General features: G+C 41.3%; 1 pseudogene; it reads right to left on the bottom strand.

Moving 5' to 3' along the window:
- Window positions 1-253: 253 nt before the first annotated feature.
- On the bottom strand, window positions 254-362 carry LOC137379298 (U2 spliceosomal RNA; annotated as a pseudogene).
- Window positions 363-5,561: the final 5,199 nt, after the last annotated feature.

Below are 5,561 nucleotides of genomic sequence, written 5' to 3'. Positions count from 1 at the left end.
CTCCTTGAACGCCTTCAGGAACTTGATGCATCCCACCACGTTCCGGAACGTCACGTCGAAGTATCCACTGCTGGGGAAATCCTGCAGGCAGAAGAGGTCCGTCGCTTGAAATCCGCAGCAATCGAAGAGAATTTTCTTGATGAAGAAGGTGCGATCGACCGGTGCATCTCCTTCCTTGTCCTTCACGACCACCCGAACAGTGTTGTGTACTCCCTGGCCCGAAGCTCGAAAATTGGTTATAGCCATTTTACTCAAAGCTTCCCCAGGATCAAAAGGCAATGATCATGGTCTCTTCTCAATCAAATAAGCACTGATAAGAACAGATACTACACTTGATCTTAGCCAAAAGGCCGAGAAGCGATACACACAGTGCTTTTTTCTGTAGCAGTTTGATACAACTGAATGGCGTGCTACAAAATTTCAGAGGACAGTTAAGAGTCAACCACATTAGAGTCACATGTAGGCCAGATTATGTTAAGATGGCAGATTTCCTCCCCTGAAGGGCATTAGTGAACCAGATGGGTTTTTACAAAAATCCAGTAGCTTCATGATCCTTATCAATGGGACTAGCATTTTATTCCAGATTTATTAGCTAATTGAATTTAAATTCCCCAGCTGCCGTGGTGGGATTTGAACAAATTTTTATTTGAGCTATAGTCTTCACTAACAATGTCGCTCAGACATTTTTATTTTATTTATTTATTTATTTAGAGATACAGCACTGAAACAGGCCCTTCGGCCACCGAGTCTGTGCCGACCATCAACCACCCATTTATACTAATCCTACATTAATCCCATATTCCTACCACATCCCCACCTTCCCTCACCACCTACCTATACTAGGGGCAATTTACAATGGCCAATTTACCTCTCAACCTGCAAGCCTTTGGCTGTGGGAGGAAACCGGAGCACCCGGCGAAAAATGTCTCCAGAGAATCCATCCAGGCCCCTGGATTACTAGTCCAGTAATACAACACTACGCTACCATTCCCTGATTACAGAGATAGGAAGGGATAAGGCTGTGGAGGGGTTTGAAAACAAGGACGAGGATTTTAAAATTGAGTTGTTGTGGGACTGGGAGCCAATGTAGGTCCGCAAGTACAGGGGTGATGGATGATCGAGATATGGTGCGAGTTAGAATACAGGCAGCAGAGGTTTGGGTGAGCCAAGTTTATGTCTAGTGGAAGATGGGAGGCTGGTCATGAGAGCATCGGAGTCTGGAAGTAACAAAGGTGGATGAGGATTTTAGCAGTAGGCAATCTTAGTGATGGAACAGATATGTGGTTGGAAGTTCATCTCGGGGCCAAATGGAACACCAAGGTAGCAAGCAATCTGATTTGGACAGTTGCCAGGGATGAAAACACTGGCCAGGGAACAGAGTTTGTGCCAGGAACCGAAGACAATGGATTGGATATTCACTGAGGTAGGTTATACAGGTGGGGGGGGTGTGGGGTGGAAGTTTCGGATGGAAAACTCGGAAGTCTGGGTTTCCCTGCGAGCTGTGGAATTTTAACTTGTGGGAGCTTGCTGTGCACAAATTGGCTGTTGCGTTTCCTACGTTACAACAGTGACTGCAGTTCAAAGTACTTTATTAGGTTTAAAGCCCTTTGGGACATGCTGGGATCGAGAAGGGTGCTATATGAATGCAAGTCTTTTTTTCTGAAACAACTTCATTGAAATTTTATAAAATTTCTAATTGAAATCAAATGTTTTGCTGCAAAACACACTTTTAGAAAGTGAATGAATGATACCATGATGTTATATGCTCAGTGATGTGGTCATGCACCTAACTGATCCACAAAGCACACTGTCATATATTCAGTCCTAGTATTTAGGAAATGATATCTGTATGGGCCACAACCAATTTTGTACTTTTTGTGGCATTAAATTAATTTCCTTTTGCTTAAATAAAAGATCATCATATCTCATAAGAGCTGCTTTGGCCCATGACAGAAGTGTGGTAACACGCTTTCACTAGTAGTTTCATTTTTCAACAGCAACCATCTTAAAAGGTAGAGGAAATAATTGTAAAAATAATTTGAACACATTATATGCTTAGCAATTGGAATTGTGAAAAATGCTAACATAATTCTTAAAGATTTCTGTGCAATTGCTGCATGCTGTGTGCATGGGGGTACAAGCATATCTTCTGATTGTTCTGCAAGTAGAAGTGTTAAATTTAATTCGCTTCGGTGTGGTTTCGCTTACTGAATAGACACCTTTTTAAACCCTTTAATGGTTCCCTCTTGGATTGCTGGGGTAATTTTTCTTATCCTATCCTTTAGTTTTGTACCATGGAAATTTCAGTTAATGTGTTTCACTCGTGCTAACAGTGAGCTTGTGGATGGGATGACATCCACTGACTCAAGCTCGATGCAGTGATGTACCAGTTATCAATAACCATGACCATGTTCGAAGCAGTCATTAATGGATTTTTTTGTTGCGAATTGGATTAAAGTACAAGTATGTACTATCTAGTTTGAGGGCAGATAACTTGAGTGGCAGTGTCATATGAAAGTTGTCTGTCATATAGGGCGGCACAGTGGCGCAGTGGTTAGCACCGCAGCCTCACAGCTCCAGGGACCCGGGTTCAATTCTGGGTACTGCCTGTGTGGAGTTTGCAAGTTCTCCCTGTGACGTGGGTTTTTGCCGGGTGCTCCGGTTTCCTCCCACCGCCAAAGACTTGCAGGTGGTAGGTAAATTGGCCATTGTAAATTGCCCCTAGTGTAGGTAGGTGGTAGGGAATATGGGATTACTGTAGGGTTAGTATAAATGGGTGGTTCTTGGTCGGCACAGACTCGGTGGGCCGAAGGGCCTGTTTCAGCGCTGTATCTCTAAATAAATAAATAAATTACATTATGTTAAAAGTGCACCTTTACAGTTATGTTAAGTGCACCTAACAGTTAAGAGATGTGGCTTGAACATCATCGCTGTGCTACATGGTTCGAAATAAAAAAGTCAACGCTATAACTTCAACAGCTACTAAAAATGTTTCTAAAAGGCACACAAGCACATAATAACAACAGCTGCATGATAAAAGTTGAAAAAATAGTTGATTGGATGAAAAATGCTGTGCGATGTCCTGAGGCTGTGATCAGTTGCTGCATAAATCTGTTTGTGCCTCCACTCCAAAATGAAGGTCACTCCAACTTCAGTCCTGGTGCTTTAGTATGATGCTTCTGTATCTGCTCAATTGGAGAGTGATCTTCAGGTCATCATCGTCGGGAATAGGCACTGACGTGTTGCACCACGGACATTTGACAAAATCATTGACTGAGCCACGGATATGGGGGCAATTAAGCTGTATATAAAGTGTATAGCCAATCTAATGCCATCAAAACACAGTCTGATTTAAAACACATTTCTCCCTATAAATCAAGTAGCTCAGCGTGTAAACATCAATGGAGAGCAGCACAACTGTATTAGCTAGCTAGCAAAAAAAATAGTATGCAATGCCAATGCGAAATACTTTTGTTGATAGAATAGAGCTAGCTACACCATGTCATGGGATGGTAGATGGACCTTATCGGATGACCTCTGTGGATTCACACTGTGCCAGGAGTGAAAATTCATTCAATAAACCATGAAACTCAAGGAGAATATTGTTATTGTGGTCAGTGAGGTGAGGCAGTTGAAAAATCAGCAACAGGATGACGCACCATTTCTCATACTGCTGTTGTCACAAGACAATTTAACCCGTGATGGTCTGTGTTTGTGCAACCTCTCCACCTGCTTGTAATATGTGTCTGAAGACGGCAACCAACAAAAGGGCAGTGATCTTCAAATCAGGAGAATTTTATAGGGCGAAGCAGATAGTACTTCAGAAGAATCATGTAAAACAGAAAAGCAGAGTGGGACAGGAAGGGACAGAGAGATTAAAAGTAGGTAGCCTAAACTAGTTTATTTTCTTGATAGGCTGTTAAAACAGGTGATGGATTCTTAAATATAGAAACAACAGAATCTCTCATGAACAAAATGTCATTTGCTCACTAAAGCTAGTGACAAAATTAGATAACACAATTACAAATAAAAAGCACGCTTCATTCAGTTCCTCGAATAAAGCAATTCTCTTAAATTCACTTATGTCTATATCTCAGTCTATCACTGTCATTCTGATTCAGCTCTGACAAGATAATTATTAACAAAAAGCTTGTCTGCAAAATGTTGAGCGGTTGTTACTGCATGTATTATTCAGTTACAAAAGTTTAGTCACGATCTGTAAGATTGTATTCCAGATTAACCAATTTGTGTTCAAGCCAAATCTCTTACCTGTTAACAAAGGTGCACTTTTAACGTAATGTAATTATCTGATCCAGACAACTTTCAAATGATATTGCCACTCAGTTAATCTGCCCTCAAACTGGATACTAAATACTTGTCCTTTAATCCAATTCACAAGAAAAAAAAATCCATTTAATGACTATTTCAAACATGGTTATTGAAAAATAATAAATTTTAAAACTGCAAATGCAGCACAGATTTTGTTAATGAATCATAGACAGTTCATCATAGATTAAGGTTTATTAAAGCTATCTGTTAAATTGTATAGACTAACGATTGTATATGGGTCAGCAGCATCCTGTTTTTGCCATTATCACTCTGTCCCATCACACCATTCTATTGTATTCACGAGGAACTTACAGTGCTGACTACTGGAGATTCCTTAGATTTTTTTGCCTGTCTTTCGATCAATACAAGTTCTGGAACAGTGTGATTCCAAATGGATAGCAGCAGAATTGTGACATTTATATAGAAGTAAAGGTCCAGCAACTTTCAACATGTCATTGAGCTTGTGTCCCAGTGAAAGTAATGTGTGCCAGATATCGAGATATTTCCTAAGTGACTTTTGCCGTTTTAAAATGTGTTTGCATAACACAAGCCTTTAAACGTGTGTTTGAAAATAATCTAGCTGCTAGGTTATTTTAAAACACAAGATTAAGTGCTTGAAGCAGGGGTGTCCAACCTTTTAGCATGAGGGGCCATATTATAATTTTTGTCTTCCATAGGGGGCTGGTGAAACAATTTCGGAAAGATAAAGGCAATAAAAATTTATCTTACTTTAATCAAAACAACAAATGTGCATTTTTGTCAAAATGTTTTAAATGAGAAGTCTAATTTATTGACTTACTTTCTCATCACTATGTTGGACACTGATTTAGTGAGATACCTGACATTTTTTTGCTTGCCCAAGTAGTCAATGTTTCACTGCACACTTGTAGCAATGCGGAGTATTCTGGATAGATGTCCATCTACCAGGAGAGCTCTTAATCGCTCTCTCTCCCTAACTCTCTCTCTCTCTGTCTCTCCCTGTCTCTCTCTCTCACACTCCCTCTCTGTATCACCCTCCCTGGGTCCCCCCTCTCTGCCCCTCTTCTGTCCCCTCTCTGCTCCTGCACTCTCTCTCTCTCTGCCCCCTCTCTGCCCACACTCTCTCTCTGCCCTCTCCCTCTCTCTATTCCCCCTCCCTTTCTCTCCCTGTTCCCCCTCCCTCTCTCTCCCTGTCCCCCCTCTCTCTTCTCCCTGTCCCCCCTCTCTCCCTGTCCTCTCTCTCTCGTCCCCTC

The sequence above is a fragment of the Heterodontus francisci genome, chromosome 17 (assembly GCF_036365525.1).
Source record: "Heterodontus francisci isolate sHetFra1 chromosome 17, sHetFra1.hap1, whole genome shotgun sequence".
Taxonomy (NCBI): Eukaryota; Metazoa; Chordata; class Chondrichthyes; order Heterodontiformes; family Heterodontidae; genus Heterodontus; species Heterodontus francisci.
The sequence above is the reverse complement of the archived record's forward strand: the minus strand, read 5'-3'. Positions and strand labels throughout refer to the sequence as shown.